This window comes from Triturus cristatus, chromosome 2_1 (genome assembly GCF_964204655.1).
Source record: "Triturus cristatus chromosome 2_1, aTriCri1.1, whole genome shotgun sequence".
NCBI lineage: Eukaryota > Metazoa > Chordata > Amphibia > Caudata > Salamandridae > Triturus > Triturus cristatus.
In genome coordinates, this window is record NC_140581.1 from 423,044,620 (window position 1) to 423,063,249 (window position 18,630).

The window sequence follows — 18,630 nt, forward strand, 5'->3', positions numbered from 1 at the left end:
TCAAACATCTCCTATGCAGATGTTAAGGTCACATCTTTCTGGAGCAAAGCGACTTTCTGTCTGCTTAAAGCATCAAAGTTCAGATAAGAAACCTTAATTGAAGGCCAAACTGTCACATCCCTAACTTTACGGGCAGGTGGAAACAGTTCTTGTGCACAACAGGCCACGATAGCAGAAACCGTTACCCAGTCTCATCCCACAGCAACCTTGATCGTTCAGCATCAAATAGCTACCATTGGAAAGCAATCTGAATGCTGGACGAATCGCAGCAGCTGGAGAACCCTTCAGATAATATAAGTTCACCTTGGATGCATTACATGCACCGTGGAGTGTAACCTCCCTGCAAACTATAGCATGGCTTAGAGTATTCTTCAGTCTGTACCGCTAAGAAAAATCTCAATGTCACAATTCCTATATCTGTATGTGTAAGGTAAGTTCCATGACTTGTATACAAACCCTTCTCCTAGCACTTCATATCTGCCCACTTGATGGTGGAAAGTTGAGATTGGAATAGAAATAAACCTGGGTATTAACCATTCTGCTGATGGAATTTAGAGTCTATGTGTAACATAGTGTATGTTGCATCTTTCCTAGCCATAGTGGTCTGTTCTTTAGTTAAATTGTATGGTAAATACAAGCTTCTGGCACTTAGGTGTTTACATGGAACGTGACAAGCACTTAACGTCTGTAGAGTCCAACTTAGTAGCATAACAGACCTAAGCTGTGATTGCCCATGTTGCAAAAGGGTCACTCTGTATGATATCGATAGAAGACAACACAGTGTTACCCAGAGAATATATCCTAGTGGATAAGGTGGTCATACCATTGTCTACTATTGCTAGAGCCTTTTCCAAATTTGCTCTGTCAATCTCACGCAGTCTCTCAGCAGCTTCCTGCTGTGCACCTTTCCACACTTCATTGTATATTGCATATAGAAAGCGCTATGGATGTGGTTTTGAGGACCTAGTTACAATTCCTGTAGACCCATGTCATCAGAAAGAAGGGACAAGTGCTGTTTCACCTGAGATAACGTTGAATGTTTTAGCCACCATAGGCACAACTTTTCAACACTGTATGGTGTTACTACTCCGACGTGTTGTGTCTGCATGTAACGTGGGTCTGGCCTACTTATCCAAAACCCTTTTGTGTTGTCAAGAAAGCATGCCTGACATCTGTTCGTGTCTAACGGCCACACAAAACCATCTCTTTTAATTGGAACTTGAACAATAGTATGTCACATTCCTAAGCATGCTGTCTAATGTTTCCTCCGTGTAGTTTGTGAACTGTTGCCAATTTTTCAAATCGTGCAAATGTGGGAATATTTGGTGTATTGAAGTCCTTTATCTTGGTAAGGGAGATCGAAAGCAAGATGGCGGCCGCCTAGGTGGCCGATTGCAGCACTAGCGGGTTATGCTGGGTCAAACTTTTAATGTAAGGCCCCCCACAGGATCTCTGGGTGCAGCGAACCACTGGTGATATCTGGAGATAACCCCCCCTCCTATGTTGGGTCTACGGAGCCCCCTCGACAGACTCTGGGCGTTTTGTTTTAAGTCCGGATCCCAGTTAATTAAACGCTCTGTCCTGAAATACCAGCTTCAACTGTTGGTCAGCGGAGATATGGCCCCGAAGATCGCGGCGAATCCATCCGGCTCCAAGGCTGCGGCGGCTCGAGGACCACGAGGAGAGGTTCTGGCGTGCCTGGATATTTTGGATCGGACGCCCGAGGGAACGCACCAGACCTTCGCGCCGGGCCTGCCGAGGAGGGGAAGAGGTGGGGCTACGGGGAAGAACCGCCCGGCCGGGCCCTCGGTAGCTGACATGCTGATGTGGGGAAAGGAGCCACGGACTGAGGCGGTGTCGGCTGCAGCTTAGGCAAAGGCTGAGAAGGGTGGCGTGAAGCAGAGACGGAATAAGGAGGTGAGCCCACCAAGGATTTCTGGAACAATTAAAAGCGCCCCAGTCATTGCGAATACAAGGGCCACAGGGGGTAATGATGAGGGACAAGGAGCGGAATCTGAGGGTGAGGGTCCCCGCCTTGATATTGATGCTGATGGTGAGAGGAATGCCTCTATATTGGTTCCTGCTGGGGGGGTTAGTATAGTGGACACATCAAGATCTATATTGGCCCCCCCCCCCGGCTCCGCCCCCATATGGTACTACAGAGACAGTGACTATGAGCCAGAAAACAGTTATGAATGACAAGGATACGCAGGACGAAGCTCCTCTATCCAGTGGAGCTGAGGGAGATGGAAAGGGATCATGGCATCCTGCCTAAGCATTGGAGATGAATAGTTTGAGTTTGGCAATAGGTCCGCTGGTAGAGGATAAGAATGGAACTGATTTGGATAAGGAGCCCGCCCAGTGACTGCTTCTTTTCTGTTTCAGAGGAGGCAGTGTGGTCAGATGATGGTCTAAGCTCATCACCAGGGGCCAGTAACTTGGACTCAGATCTTGAGGATAGCGACCCAGATCTCCCTGTAACGGAAAAAAAATTAAACCGGTGTCCTGTTATACAGAGTCGGGGGAAAAAGGATTTAAGGTGGGATTATTCATCTGCTACTCCATTATCAGGTAAATCACCGACTGACGCCGGAACAACTCCCCCCACGCTGGAGGTAATAACTCAGGCCATCCTTTCTCATAGGGAAGACATGCGTCAGGATAGCCGTAAGGCGCAGGCCGCGATGAGAAAAATGCAGGGGGTCGTCAGCAAACTCTCCAAGGCGTGTATAAATGTGGGCGACAGGGTGACGAACCTAGAAGAAAGAATAGTTTCAACTGAAGCAGAAGCGGCCAGTGCGACAACTCAGGCGGTGGCTCAAGGCTCTCAAATCAAGGATATCCAGTGGAAGCTGGAACAATTTGAGAATAGACAAAGGAGGAATAACCCCAGGGTCTTGGGGATCCCTGAGGGGGTGGAAGGGTATGATACTAGGGCATATGCAATTGATCTTTTTAAATCGGCCTTTCCGGAGATGTCAGAGTGGAATTGGGCAGCGGAGATTCAAAGAGCACACCGCACTCCGTTTAAGCCTCAAGCTCAACCTAAGGAGGGGGAAAAACCACGAGCAATTCTTGTATTCTTCGGCTATTTCCTTCTGCGACAGGCAATTTCAGAGAAGGCCAGACCGGAAGCAAGGAGATCAGTTGGGGTGGATCTCTTTTTTCGTTCGGCCAGATTTCTGTCACGCAACTGTAGAGAGACGCTGGAGGCTGAGGCAGCTAATAAAGGCTTTTCAGGAGAAGAATATTCAGATTTATTTTATTAATCCGGCGCAACTTAAGGTGATCCACGACGGGCACACCCGGTATTTTGCATTGGAAATAAAAGCTAGAGAGTACTTGGATGCTTTGGACAAATAAAGATGATCCGCAATAACACAGGATTTTGGATAGATTTAAAACTATATAATAGATTGGGCTCGCGCTTCCTGACTTTTATATGTGTTACTTGATGAGTTTGAATTATGGAGCTGCACAAATTTATAAGTGATTGTTTTAGAAGGACCCAGGCCGCTGGTGCTGTATACATCACATGCACAGACCAAGGTCTGAGCGCTTTAACAGGGTGGAGGGAGCTATGGGTGTTTGGGAGGGAGAAATTAGGTTGGGTTGGGGGGATGGGCTGGGATGGGGGTGCTTGGTGGAGGGGAGAAAAGAAATACCTGGTATTATGCGGTAATTTGGAATTAGATTGGGTATATAAAACAGATGACTGGATTGAATCAAATGGGGTGTGGTCATCCTGCAGAGGAAAATGGGGAGGCTTAGGAGAGGTACGGTGAATATTGGGGGACTGAATGACTGGAGGAAAAGGCAACGGCTAGGGCAGTCTGTTCGGTCGAATTATTTAGATTTAGTATGTTTACAGGAGACCCATGTACCGTGGGCAAAAATATATTTATTGAACATTAGAAGATTTGACTTGTTGGCCTGCTCCACCCAGACATCTAATATTAGAGGGGTTGCAATTTTGGCTAAATCAGGTTTGGGGGGGATTAAACGCCAATTGTCAGATGCCCTTGGAAGATGGGCACTAGTAGAACTGGGTGTGGGTTATACATTATGTACAATCTATGGCTCGAATCAGGACGATCCCGAATTGTTTGAACAACTGGAAATAGAATTGATTAATTGGCCGAGACCTATGATAGTATGCGGGGACTTTAATATTTCGGTTGATTTTGGTAATAATACTGCTTACGCAGGTCGCAAACCGAAGGTATATCGCGCGTTAACAGCATTAAGGGATTCACACGGGTTGATTGATGTATGGGGGAGTAAAAAGCAGAATAAACCAGCGTTTACCTATTTTTCCCATCCTTTTAGTAAGTATACTAAATTGGATTATTTTATGATTACCAGATCAGAAATTAAGAATGCCACAATTGAGAAGCTCCCAAAAACTTTGTCGGACCACAGCCCATTAATTCTGGAGCTGTCAGTAGATACTTTAAATAAAAAATCAATCAAATTGGACGTTCGAGAGGAAGCTACTAGCTAATCCTAACTTTGTGGAACATATAAGGAAGTGGACCCTGGATTATTTTAATATGAATCGATACAGTGCATCCCGAAACACTGTATGGGATCCATTTAATGCAGCCTTCAGAGGGGAAACGATTAGCTTTTCAGCCAGGGGGAAGAAAGAAGATCGGGAAGAAAATAAGAGATTAGTGGGTCAGCTAGCAGACGCAGAGGAGCAACACATGTTGCATATTAGTCAGGGGAAAGAGATCTCGGGTATCCAGCAGAAGATATCCATTAAAGCAGAGATACATAAAGGGATAGCTAAAAAATCTGCTGATGAATATCAGACGCATAGGGGTAAGCTCTATGAGACAGGAGAACAGGCAGGTAAACTGCTAGCCCTCCGGATTAGACAGGAAAGCACTAAGAATATAATAACGAACATACAAGAGGGGGATAGGATGTATACAGAATCAGAAGATATATTAAATGTTTTTAAACGCTTATACCAACATCTGTATAAGGAAGAGAATTTGCCAGGTGCAGGTAGCCGTGAATTCTTAGATTTGGGTCCACATTTGGGTAGCCAGGATATGGAAGTATTGGAGAAAGATTTTGAAAAGGGGGAGGTTGTTGAAGCGCTACAGGATTTGCTTATGGGGAAGGCTGCTGGACCCGATAGCATTCCGTTAGAAGTATATAAATGTATTCAGAATGAGATTATTATGATACTCCTGGATTTATTTAACGGTATAATGAGCTCTGGGGTAATTCCAGAATCATGGAAGGAAACCAATATTATAGTTTTTCATAAAAAAGGGAAACCCTTAGAGAGCCCTGCATCATATCGCCCAATATCCCTCATTAATACGGACACCAAGATCTATGCAAAGGTTTTGCCAAAAGGCTGGGAAGGATCATAGGCGGTCTGGTCTCCCCGTGGCAGCATGGGTTTATCCCAGGTCGAGGGACCACAGAGCATATCAGGCGGGCTATTACACTTTTTGATGTCCAGGCCGCCACCGGTGGACAGATGGCCATGATCCTTTTAGATGCAGAAAAGGCCTTTGATCGTGTCACATGGAAGTATTTATGGGGGATATTGGAACATAGAGGCTTTGGACCCAAAATAATGAGATCTATTAAGGCCATGTATTCTGAGCCGAAGGCCAGAATTCAATTAATGGGAGGTAGCTCGGAAAGAATTTCTATCTCCAGGGGGACACGCCAGGGCTGCCCTTGCTCACCAATTCTTTTTGCTTTGTATATAGACCCACTAATTCAGAGACTGCTAGGTTGTGATAATATTAGACCAATGGTCAGTAATGGATTTGAAACTAAGCTTCTGGCCTATGCCGACGACCTGGCAATAATTGCCCCCGAACCAGGTAGGGCTATGAGAAGTATCAGGGAGATCACAAGCGAATTTGGTTGGTGCTCTGCCTATATGTTAAATGAAAGCAAGACCCAGATAGTCTGCACCAGTAATATCGTAATGAACGATATAAGGTGTACTGAATCAGCAGTCTATTTGCGGGTTAGAGTGAGCCCTGTACCTGAAGCAATCATAAAAGACAACTTTGCCCTGTTATTAACAACAATTGTGGCGGATCTAAAAAGAATAGATGCTCTACATTTGACTATAATAGGGAGAGCCAATGTACTGAAGATGACTATGCTCCCCAAAATGTTATATCTCTTTCGCTCCATTCCCTACCTGATTGATGAGGGTTTAATGAAATCAATAGAGGCAATATTTATGAATTTCATATGGCAGTATGGTAAAATAAGATGATCCATGAAATATCTTTCCCAGCCACAGGCGAAGGGCGGGCTGACTATCCCTAACATCAGATTTTATCAATGGGCTTGTTTGATCAGCCAACTGGCAATATTATTTGAGTCTGCTAAAAATCAGACAGATAACTCATATGGCAATCAGGCTCTTCCATCTATTTTTGAACTAATGTTGGGTAGGGAAGCCAAAGGACTTCTGTTGCGGAGAATGGATAGAAGATATTTCAAAAAAACGCGATACAAATTAATGGATAGTGCCTGGGAGGCTTGGAAGCTGATGCAAAGAACCATCAGAGTCCCTAAAATAAACTTTTACACCCCCCTTTGGAACTCAAGCTTATTTCCTCAATTTAGTCAGGATAGAATGGGGAGAGTGTGGGAACAGCAAGGAGTTACAAGAATAGGGGACATTTGGGAAGGGGATCAAATGCTAGGCTTCGGCACTATTCAACAGAAATTTGGTATACAAGATAATCAAAGCTTTAAATATATACAAATACATAACACTTTAATGGGTATTAGACCTCGGATCTCTCCAGGCAGTAGAATTAATATGATTGATTATCTATTAGGCGGTGGGAAAAAAATAAAAATGGTTTATAAAACCCTTTTTTATTAAGTTTACGAGATGATATAGAAAAAGTTGAAGCCTCTTGGATGTTGAAATTAGGCGATCCAGATGTGGATGTGGACAAAGCACTGCAAATGACAGGGAAAATCTTTCGATCCACAAATTTAAAATCACAACATTATAAAACTTTATTCAACCTATATTATACACCTGCCAAATTATATGAGTGGAATAAGAGGGATGATGATAGATGCCCAAGGTGTCTGGAGGGGCCTGCTAATTTAGTGCATATGTTTTATCAATGCGATAAACTGAGCTCAATTCGGGAAGAGATTGAAAAGTTTTGGGAGGGGCGGCTAGGGAGAAAGATCAACCTATCCCCTACCCTAATGATAATAGGAATTGACAGCAACTTGGGTCTGAAGATGGAGGAGGAAGCCTTTGTGTTTTTATGTGTGGCTGTTCTGCGTATAATGCTAGCGGGAAGCTGGAAAGATGCCCTGGCTCCTACGTTCCAGATGTGGCTGTCTAGACTCCTGGGAATACATAATATAGAATCCGCTTTATATAGTCGGAGAGGGAGGAAGATTAGGGAGCTGGGGTTGGAAATATGGACCCCCTTTAAGGATTGGAGGAACTCCCAGCTTTAGACAGGCAGGGCTGTATCTAGATTTTAAATATGTATTAATGAATTGCCTCCTAAATTTGTATAATCTTGTACTATGTATATAATTGTATTAAGACACACTTGATTCTGTAATATCTCCGATTAATATCTTAAGAATCTATTTATGTTAGGCTTCTTATTACATAATGTATTTATTGTTATTGTACCAGGTATATAATAAAATTAAAATAAAATATGAAAAAAAAAAAATCCTTTATCTTGGCTAGACCGAGACAGGACATATGATGCACAGTTTTCTTAAGGAAAATAAGTTGGTGTGGTATAAGGCATGCTCTGAATAAAGCCTTGGTCCCCTGAATCTGTCAATCTTTTGTCCCCCCTATAGATTTTAAAGCAATAGTGTCTCTCCAAAAGTCATATCTTTGTTTCAACAACTGGGAAATAAAACATGCAGAATAAATCAACATTGTATCAGTGAGCATACTTTTCTTCGCTGGAGAAGGTTTTAATTTCTAATAATAAGAATCTGGGTCTGTTGAATCATGACCAGAAAAATGTGCACATTTCTGTGCAAATGTTTTCGAGCTACCCTGTGGTGTTTATGGACACTATTCCCATTCGGTGTAATTAAATACTGCTCGTGGAGTACTTGCTTTATGTTAATTATTGAAAACAGTAGAATGCTCTAAATCAGCAAGCATTTCATGTGTGAATGTTCCAGTCATCAGAGATAGTTCCAGGAGTAATAACATAATTCAAAGATATATATAAGATATTTGTAAAGTTTAATTCAGTCCAAATATATCATAAGATATCTTATCCCAAATAATTTAATCAGGAACAGCTGAAATGTTCAACAGAGAAAAGTCTCTTTGCACTTTGGGTGATGAAGAATGGAGTTTCAAAACCTTCTTTACCAGTTCAACAGCAGAGCGTTCTGGGAGATAGTGTCTGTTCAGAAGCAAGAATGAGACTGTCACAAAACCAATCAAAAGGAAGAGGAAAAGCTATGAAATTGTAATCCGAATGTATACCCATGGAGGGATAAAGTACATCTTTTTGATGCAAATGTACAATTCACGTGGGTCTCTTTGTGGAGGTAAATCTTGATCTGACAAACCCGAAGAGAAAATATCAAAGTCGACAAAATAGGCGGTGGATGTTTGTGCAAAGTTGGGAGGCTCATGGAGTTGTGTAGAACTGGTGGATGACTCTAATTTGAGGTACGTTGCGGTAAACACCGTTATTGTCTGCTTGCAGAATTGAAATCTGTGTTTCCGTATCATGATGATTGTTTTCAATTTGTTGATGTAACAGGAAGAAGTGATACTTCAGTATTAGCTGTCCCCAGCTGGGTAGAAGAAGCTTCATAATCGGTCAAAGCTTTTAATGGGACTTCCTGTATGGTAGTGAGAGGAGGCAGGTAACGATTTAGGAGCGCTTGAGGCCTAATATGTGGAACCAGCCACATGATGTAGTTTGATGAGATCAATAGACACAAATCGCTGTGTTTGCTACAACAAGGGGCGGTAAAAGTACTGTTCTGGTGCCTTCAACAGCCAGGACAGGTATAAGGATTCTGTAAGATTGCCCGCATTCCTTCTTGTCTATTTATTTTTCTCGTACTAGGTCCCTGATGCTTGAGCTGCTGGTGCTTCCCTCACTTCACCAGTGGCAGAATGTTTCTCTTGGACATTGCTCTGAGCTTTTCTGAATTTGTATAGGTCCTGTAAAACATCCAACAACATTAGATATGTTCACTGATATCAAAAGGCGTTTCTGCCGTAACTGTATTGAGACTGTCAAGGTCTGAAAACAACATCTTAACCCCAAACAGGATTTCATACCACCCAGGGAATTTCTAGGCAGATTATTTAGAGCTCTCTGAACCCCATTCAAGTGGTGAACCTAGTACCTAGAACCTAGTGACCTGAACCTAGTACTCTAGCTGTAAAAGACTGCTTTAAGTTCCAATTCTTCCTTTCCACTACCGCGTTTCCCTTGAGATGATAGGGGGAGGGGTATTGCACAGTCACACCTAATTTTTCCATGGTGTCTCTGTAAATCTAAATCTAAACGTAAGCCCTGGAGGCGAACGTCAGACCCTGGTCCGAATGCAATATGGCTACTGCATATGTCCCGATAAAGACTTGCAAGTCCTTTATAACGTCAGCCGATTGCTGTGGCCACACCCATTGGAATCGAGAGGAGGAATCCATTGCTACCATGATGTACTTGTAATGCCCGTCTGAGTGTAGGAGTCTGCAGTGGTCCAAATAGACACGAGCCAGAGGCTTGTCTGATATCAATAGAGGTGTCTATGGTGGGCATGCTATGGTGGAAACTTTCATCTGCTGACAGATGTCACAGTTAAGGACAAAGTTCTTGGTCTCTTTGTATAGGTCTAGCCACCAATAGTGTTGCTTCAATAGTGAAATTGTAGCCGCCACCCCGGCGTGAGCAGATGCTAGACCCTCATGTGCTGCTAGGATCAGTCCTACTCTGCAATCTGAATTGGGTATTACTCTATCCCCCCCACTCTGGGAATATGAGCAAATGCAATGTTCTGCACACTTAACTGGTAGGAGTACTGAGTTGGAAAGCCTTTATGCAACAGGTTGCCATCACGCACAGCATTCAGAGCCGTCATGATGTCTCTATCTATCCTTGTACTAGAACGAGTAATTCCAGTGACTGCAGCAGTTTGTACTGCTGTTTTTGCGGCTTCATCAGTCATTGAATTCCCTGCAACATGTATTCATACACACTGATGACTCTGTGTGTGAATCACATGAATCCATGGCAAACATGGTTTTAGTTTGGCCACTTGTCCCCAAAGCATCTTGTGCTTTATTGTGTATCTTTTGGAATCACTGATTCCATTCTGGCTTCAGTAGTGCAAGTACTCATTGTAAGACTGGATACAATAATATGTATCACACACAATATGTGTGGGGAATCCAGGATCTGCATTTTCAAGTGCCACAATTAGAGCTTTCAGTTCAGCCAGCTGTGCAGTGCAATCACCAAGAGACTGTGTATATGCTTTATGGGGTTGGAATTCTCCATCCTGCGTTCTACCCTTTAATGCTGCGTAAACAGCAGAGTATTGGTGTTTTGTCCCTAATGCAGGCTGAGCAGAACCATCAGTGTAGTTTATGTAATCATACTGATCTAGAGGCAACACTTCATAGGGCAGAGGATATTCATGTTTATATTGGAGATATCCTTGTGTTTGTAATGTAGAGTCAAATATGTAATCTACATCTGTTGCTGTGAGTGAGTTGGCCCATTGTATGTATCTCGGATGTAAAGCTTTCACATTTAGAACGCTGAGCCTTGTAACAGTCTATAAGGCCGGAACAGGAGTCACGACAATTATTTGTTCCCCCTGAGCCAATGATCTTTCTTTCACTACAGCACTCTGTACTGCTGTCAGGATTGTTTATGTCGGTGCAAAACTTATCTGTTTTTGTATATATGCAATAGGTACAGTGTCTCCTTCATTGAATGTGACATAGGTGTACCCTGATTCACCTGCAATTATATGGATCACCAGGTTTGTGGTTTTTATATGTGTGTGTAAGTGTTTGGAAGCTAGCATGTCCACTTGTACCGAACGTAAAATTTGTATGTTTAGCTGCCCAATGTGAACTTGAAAAGTCTGGACGAATCAAGCCGCAGAACGGTTTTACCTGTTGTGCATAATCGGGTATGTAATTTCTGCCAAAATTCAGGAAACCCAATATTGATTGGAGTTTCCTCAACGAGTTTGGTGGTTGTAATAGCACACACTTCTCTAGGAAAAGTCTTGTAAGGCTTCTGCCTTGAACTTGACAGCTCGTATCCCAAGAATAGGCCACTGAGATAGACAATATTTGATTTTCTTAAATTAAATTTGTAGCCCATGTGAGAAAATCCCAAAACTATGCGATTTACTCCAAGCAAGTGAGTTGACAGGTCATCATCCATTAGGTACCTAGGATAGTGCTTGATCATTGAAGTCTTGTAATAGTGACGTTGCACGGGCTGAAAACAGCCCAGGGCTATTCTAATACCCTTGTGGCAATTAACATGACTAGTTTTGAGAACCAAGAGCACTGAATGTGGTCAAGTACCATCTTTCAGGCGTTATATTTTTTACGCACCATATTGTTAATTAATGGCGTGCTTTGAGCATTTTGTACAGCGAATGTGCGTGTAGCAGTTTGCAAGTGTTCGCAATCTAAGACCAAATGATATGAATGGTCTGGTTTCATTACTGAAGCAAATGATTATTCATTAGTGAGGTGCAGCTTTCAATAACATCTTGATATTCTAATTGTGTGAGTATTACTCTAACTTGTTTTTTAGCCTCATGTTTAATGGTTTATTGATGTTCAGGTATGATGTGATACGGGGATACGTCATCCTAGCCCACATGGTATCGGTATGACGCCACTCCTTGACTTATAAGGTCCCAAAAGTGAGACCTATTGGCTATGCCAATGCTTGTTAACAATGGCGGCCACGTGCCTTTCTTTTGTTCTGTACAGCTCGCCCAACTCTTTATTTAGTGTGCATCAATCCTATTTACACCGGCCAGCAATGAATTCAGCCTGATACCCACAGTTGATCTTTTAACGGATGTCATCTGTCCATAACAACAGATCCCTCTGCAAAACATAAATACTGGGAATCGTTTAGGAGTAGGATGGTTCATAATGTGACCTAGGTTTGGACCACTAGTGGTACCTCAACCAATGCCAGTGTGTCGCACAAAATTTCAAAGTGTGATTGGCTGTGAAAGGACTGTCTGAGTCGTCTTCCAGGCTCTAACAATTCAATGCGTGCTGCCCAGAAATGGAGAAAGTTCGGTCTTTGCTGGAGGTGATCACAGACAGGGTGATAGCAGTGCATGGCGACTTCGGTAGGCGAGTCTGATGCCGCCCGCTGTTTTGGACAACAAGAGGGAATGATTAGAAAGAGGGACGGTCATATTGAGCCATGGTTGAACCAGGTCAATGGGTCCCATTTGTCCCATTGATTTTCGGTCAATATGGCGGACTCAGACACCCCTCATTTAGTTCAGATCACTTACACGTTTTGACATGCAGAGCGTACTCAGAAGCTTCAGCAGACTATCCAGCGCATTTATGTGCCCATACAATTTAGAGAAATGCCTGTACGTCCTCGCCACTGAGATGCTTTAGCAGAGCTGTTCACATTTTCATTAGGATAGATGCAGTGCAACTCTGAATACCCTCTTGTGCCTGTTTACTGAGAAGTGTCATTTGCCAACATTTTTATCTTGTGAAATGCCTATTAAATTGACCCTTTTCGAGCCTCTGGCATGTTGTCATCTTTCAGTGTTCGCATGCAAATCAATTTAACCCCTTCGACGCGGCGCCGATTCCCGCTGAGCGCTGACCGTTTCTTGTGCGGGCGTGGTCATGACGGAACGGTTCCGTCATGAGCACAGCTCAACCGACGCTCATGACGGAACCGTTCCGTCATGAGCGCCGAAGGGGTTAAGTGAGGCAGTGTAAACGAATGCTTGCACTTCTCAATGGCAATGCATATAATCATACATCCCGTATACAGCTGTCATAATGCTATTTCCGTGTACAGAGTATTGCGGTTATTACGGGTCCCAGGGCCTCCTAGAAGTCATATAAACATTACCTGTACATTGCGGGCAACAACTTCATCTTAGACTAACACCCCCCGTGTACTCCTAACCCTACCCCACCACAAACCCCAGCCCTTTTGCCAGGTAATCACTCCTGTACCCGCTTACAGTGAGCGCACAAGGGAGCCTGGGAATGAACCCTCAACTGTGTGTGAACAAAACACAAAAAGTAAAGGAAGAAAGCAGGCTGGCCTGTCCGGCCTGGAGATCGCGGATGGAACCTAGGCTGTTGTCCGAACTCAAGTATATAAGTCTAGTCTTGCTGCTGTCTCTGTATGTTGCCGGTGCTGTGGCGCCCCTGATGTTAGGATGAAACGATCTGTCTTGTGTGACCTTGTTATGTTTTCAAAAAACAATAAAAAGATTTATAAAAAAAAAGAATGAAAAGGAAGAAAAAACTAAAATCTGGGCTCGAGTAACCCATTCTAAATATGACCCTGGGTGACTAGAAAGTGGGGAGCGAAGCCCGTGACGCGTTCGGGGTGCGTCAGTATGCTAGTTAGAATTGGAACAGGTGAAGTGCTCTGACCCCCGGGCAGCATACAGTCATTGGGAGCCCCGTAGATAAATACTTCACTAAAGGACCCCATGTGTATTCGAAATTTTTAAAAGTGTATTTGTGAATATCACTCAGTCGTTCCATGGTTAATGCCCTCCAGAGGTGTGCCTGCCATTGTGTCATGGCTGGAGCCTCCTGCTTCTTCCGGCTGCGGCCAGAGCCATTTTGGCTGCACCCTAAGCCAAAAGATGGTTTGACCTGCCGTGGTTTGATACTTCAACCCGGGTCTCTAAGCCCTAGAAGCACAAATGCAGGAGAGTCCGGGATGGAATTTCCTAAGATGTCTTTGATATGGGCGAGAATCTCATTCCAAAAAGGGCGAATGACCGGACAATCCCACCTTATGTGGCGAAAATTACGGAGAAGGCCGCACCCCCTCCAGCATAGGTCTGTCATGTTGGGGAAAATCTTTTTGAGTTTGGTGGGGTATAGGTACCAGTCATAGAGCACTTTATAGTGGGCCTCTCGTTGCATCAGGGAGTCTCGTATATCCCTCCATATTGCTTTCCACTGGGCATCTGTGATATCCTGGCCCAGTGTTATTTTCCAAAATTCAAGATACCGAGGATATGGGGATGGTAAGGTGCGTAACAAAAGTGAGTAAAGTAAGGAGATAGCCATTTTCATTGTGTCTGCTTTTGTCAAGTAGCGTTCTAGAGGTGTGAGTTCCCTCATCGCCCCTTCTCTAATCTCAGGTTGTAGGGCCAAGTGGCGTACTTGGAGATAGTGAAAGTATTCTGACTTGGGCAAGTTGAAATCACCCTGACAATTTTCAAATGTTAGGAAGTCCCAATTGTGAATTAGGCGTGTAAGAGTGAGGCATCCCCCCTCCCTCCATGCATCGAAAGGGCCCGGTTCTAGTGCAGGGGGGAACGCTGGATTGTAATGTATAGGGGTGAATGGAGATGGGAACATCATCCAATCAGTCTGACGCAGCACATCAACCCATGTGTAAAGAGTTGTTTTAGTAGGAGTGCTAATGTAAGCATTTTCTGGACGATCTGGTTTCGGCTTTCAGATAAGGTCCCACATCACCCGACCGGCTATCACCCGGTCCATATGTAGCCAGTGTTTGTCTGATTCTCGGTGAGATCACTCGACTATTACCCGGAGTTGTGCTGCTTTGTAATAGAGTGTCAGGTCAGGCATAGCGAGTCCCCCTTCATCTGTGGATTTTCTTAGGAGATGGAATGTGAGCCGCGGTCTCTTATTTTGCCAGACAAACTTTTTAAGCAGTATATGTGCTCTGTGTAGGAAGTGTTTCTCGAGGCTGATGGGGAGGCTCTGAAACAAGTGCAAAAATTTCGGCAGCACCACCATCTTAATTGCGTGGAGTCTGCCGATCCAGAACAAATAGAGAGGTGACCAGCGCTTGAGGTCAGCCTGAAGTTGAGTGAGGAGCGGAGGATAATTGGCAGCAAACAAGCCTGAGACTTTGGGGGTCAGTTTAATCCCTAGGTAGGTCAAGTCCTTCTTGGCCCGTTGAAATGGTGTAGATGCATCTAGATTTCTCATTTCAGCTTCTGGCAGCGTTAGATTCAATAGGAATGATTTAGGGAGGTTAATTATGAGACTGGCTACCCACTCAAACAGAGTCAGCTCCTCTTGTACTGCAGACACTGAGCGCAGGGTGTCCGACAGTGTCAGCGAACGTCGTAGGTGAACAAAGATATCTCATGTTCATCAGAACCAAAGGGTACCCCTCTAATCTCCGGTGATTCCCTAATACTTACCGCCCAGTGGTCCAATACTGAGCGCAAAGAGGAGTGGGGACAATGGGCAACCTTGACTCGTTCCCCTCCCCAGCAAGACAGGGTCTGATGCCACCCTATTAACCAGGATCCTGGCACTCGGGCTGCGATGTTAGCTTGTATCATGTTAATGAAAGTGTCGCAGAAACCAAACCCCTGGAGGACCCGGAAGAGAAAGGACCAGTCCACCCGGTCGAACGATTTCTCGGCAGCTAACCCTAGGAGAACTGCGAGAATCTGTTTCTTATGTGTTTTCTCCATTAAGTGGATTACCCTGCGTGCATTGTCGCGTGTTTGTCTGCCACCAATAAAACCAGATTGGTCCGGGTGTATAAGATCCGGAATCAATTTGTCCAACCGTGAGGCCAGTATCTTAGAGTAGAGTTTAGCATCCAGATTAAGAAGCGCGATGGGGCGGTAAGAACCACACTGCTGGGGGTCCTTCCCGGCCTTAGGGATCACAGTGTGTAATGATTCGCTAATGGTGCGAGCCACCTGGGTAGCGGTCACTATGTGGTTAAAAAGAAGAGTCAATTGGGGTATGAGTTCCGCGCTAAAGCTTTTGTAAAATTGCGCAGTTAGACCATCCGGCCCAGGGGCTTTGTGCAACTTAAGAGTTTAAGGGCCTCCTGGACCTCCCCTTCCGAAATAGGTTCCCCAAGTTGTTCATTCTGGGAGCGTGTCACTTGAGGGAACAACACTGAGTTCAAGTAGTTTGCTTGAGCGTGTAAGTTGGCTGGGTCGAGAGTATAGAGGGTATCATAAAAGTCTTTGAACAGTCGCGCTTTCCCTGGTTCCTCCCAAATCTGGGCGCCTGTGGGATCCTTTATGCTTACGATATACTTCCTTTCCCTTTTTACTCTCAGTTGTCGCGCCAGGTGCGCCCCTATTTTGTTACCCTGAGCGTATGACGTCTGCTGAAGGCGAAGCTAGGTCAATTCCGCCCTATTCAAGTAAATTGCGTGCAGTTAAAAAAAATATGTTAAACAATATTGCCAATTTCTTTTCTCAAAGTTCTTTTTTTGTCCTAACCACTGTGCAAGGGAACAATTTCTGCATCCCAAGAGTACTGGATTTAAACCTTTTAGAAACTGCTGCAAACAGATGTCTGTGAGGGACCACCACAACATATGCCTGTGGTGTTTGGGTACAACTGCAAGCCATGCGAGGAGTGTGCCCTTATAAATTCAAAGGCAATCTAGAAACATAAAGCAAAGCTATATGTGCTGAACACACTAAAAAAAAGTCATGCAAGTCCCACTCCTGTTGAGGGTGTGGACCCATTTCCACTATCAGGCCATTCCCACATCAGGTCCCGATTGTGTTACAAATATTCCAGTAAGTTGTAGTGGAAGCACAGAAAAGCCAAACAGATGTCCTCCCCGACCAGCCAGTCTGCCTGAGAAATCACAATGAAATCAGGGTGCCTCTCTGTCTTTCTAGGTCCCCTGTCGCAAAGCTGATTCTGTAATTGGGGGGAGATGATGTAGCCTCTGGGCTAGAGAGGCCGACGTCGAAGCTGGGGAACCGGGTTCGAGTCTCGGCAATGTGCTCAACATGCTGTGATTCTGGGCAAATCACTTAATCCCCCGTGCCTAACAAAAATGATTGTGTCCTTGTGTGATGAAACTGGTGCTATGTAAAGCACTCTGATACCCGATATCTTCGGGTCTAGTTCGCGCTATATAAAACAAAGAAATACAACAAAAAAAACTGATCCTGATGCACCCAAGTTTCCTGGTCCATCGGCATCCTTGCAACAGATCAAGGCTTTTAAAGAAGAAATTTTGCGATTCTTTGGCACTCTTCTGGCTCCCAAGGGTCCACAGAGGCCTCCAGTCAGATTACCTCTGGTGGATCCATCTTCTGTGGCATCTGTGCCTCCTGAACCAGACTTGGATTCCGCTCTGGTTTTGGATCCAGCTTCCAGTCCGGGGCCTAAATCTATACGGTCCATTTGATATCAATGCCTGCCCCAACGTAGCCAGTACCAGAGGAGGACTTTGCCTCAACAGTCATGTCGGACTTTGAGCTGAACTTGCCTCAGCCTCAACCAAAGTTGTGTCCCGAATACACAACGATGCACCTGGTCCAAAGCTGTCCTTAAGCACTCCAACAACATTTTGGTTCTGCCTCTCACCAGAGTCAACAAGCTTTCGGAGATGACAGTGGAGATTATGGGGATGAATTGTCCCTCCACTATGATAATGACAATCTGTGCATGCATTACAGGATGCCAGTGAGTTGGACACTCCTGACATGTGGTTGGGTTTTCCAACTGGACCATTAACAGGAGATCATGCTTCCTTTGCTGTGGTCATAAAACATGCAATTGAGATTTGAGATTTAAAGTTAGCTTCTATGGAAGTTAAAACTAATGTTCTGACAAGTTTTACTACCTGGGAAGGCTTCCTCTGAGCATTTATTGTCATTGAATGGAGCCCTGACCAACATATTAATGGTCAACTGAGTTAAACCCCGTACTTAGGCAGCCAGGTAGCTAGGCGACCCTGACTTCTTGACGCATTACCCTACTCCAGAAAGTCAAGCTTCATCCAATAGGGGAAGCCCCTATTCATTTCCTATGACCTCTCCCCTCATTTCCTATGACCTCCCCTCCCCTCTCCTCCAGACAGAGAATAGAAGAGAATTGAGGCATTCAGGAAACAAATGTTTTTATCGGTCAATTTAGCCCTCTGGTCGGTCAGTGTCAGTTGTTTGCTGGGTAGATATGCCCACACTTTATGGCACCAGGTAAGCATGATGTTGCTGTCAATCCCAGAGGAATTTCGGCCCAACTTGACCTTAACCATCCACGATGGTCAAGATGTTGCTTAATATGTAATCCAGTCTGGACTGGACACTACCAATAGTTTGGGCACAGAGGGTGGCACTAGCATGGTGTCTCGCATCAATGATATCCACTTGCTTGTTTGACAATGTGCAGGTTTTACCTATAGATATGATTTTTGACAAATCTCACCTGTTTAGTGAGAAGGCAGATTCAGCAGTAAAGAACACTTAAAAGAAAGCCAGGCCACAGCCCGTTCTTTGGGACTCTCCACTCATGCACAAGAGTATGCTCAATGTTTCTCCTCTTTTGAGGCTACTTAAGGGATTTGGCATATCAGCTAAATCAAGGCCCTTTGCCACCCAACAGGCACCCTGGCCCTTTAGGGATTG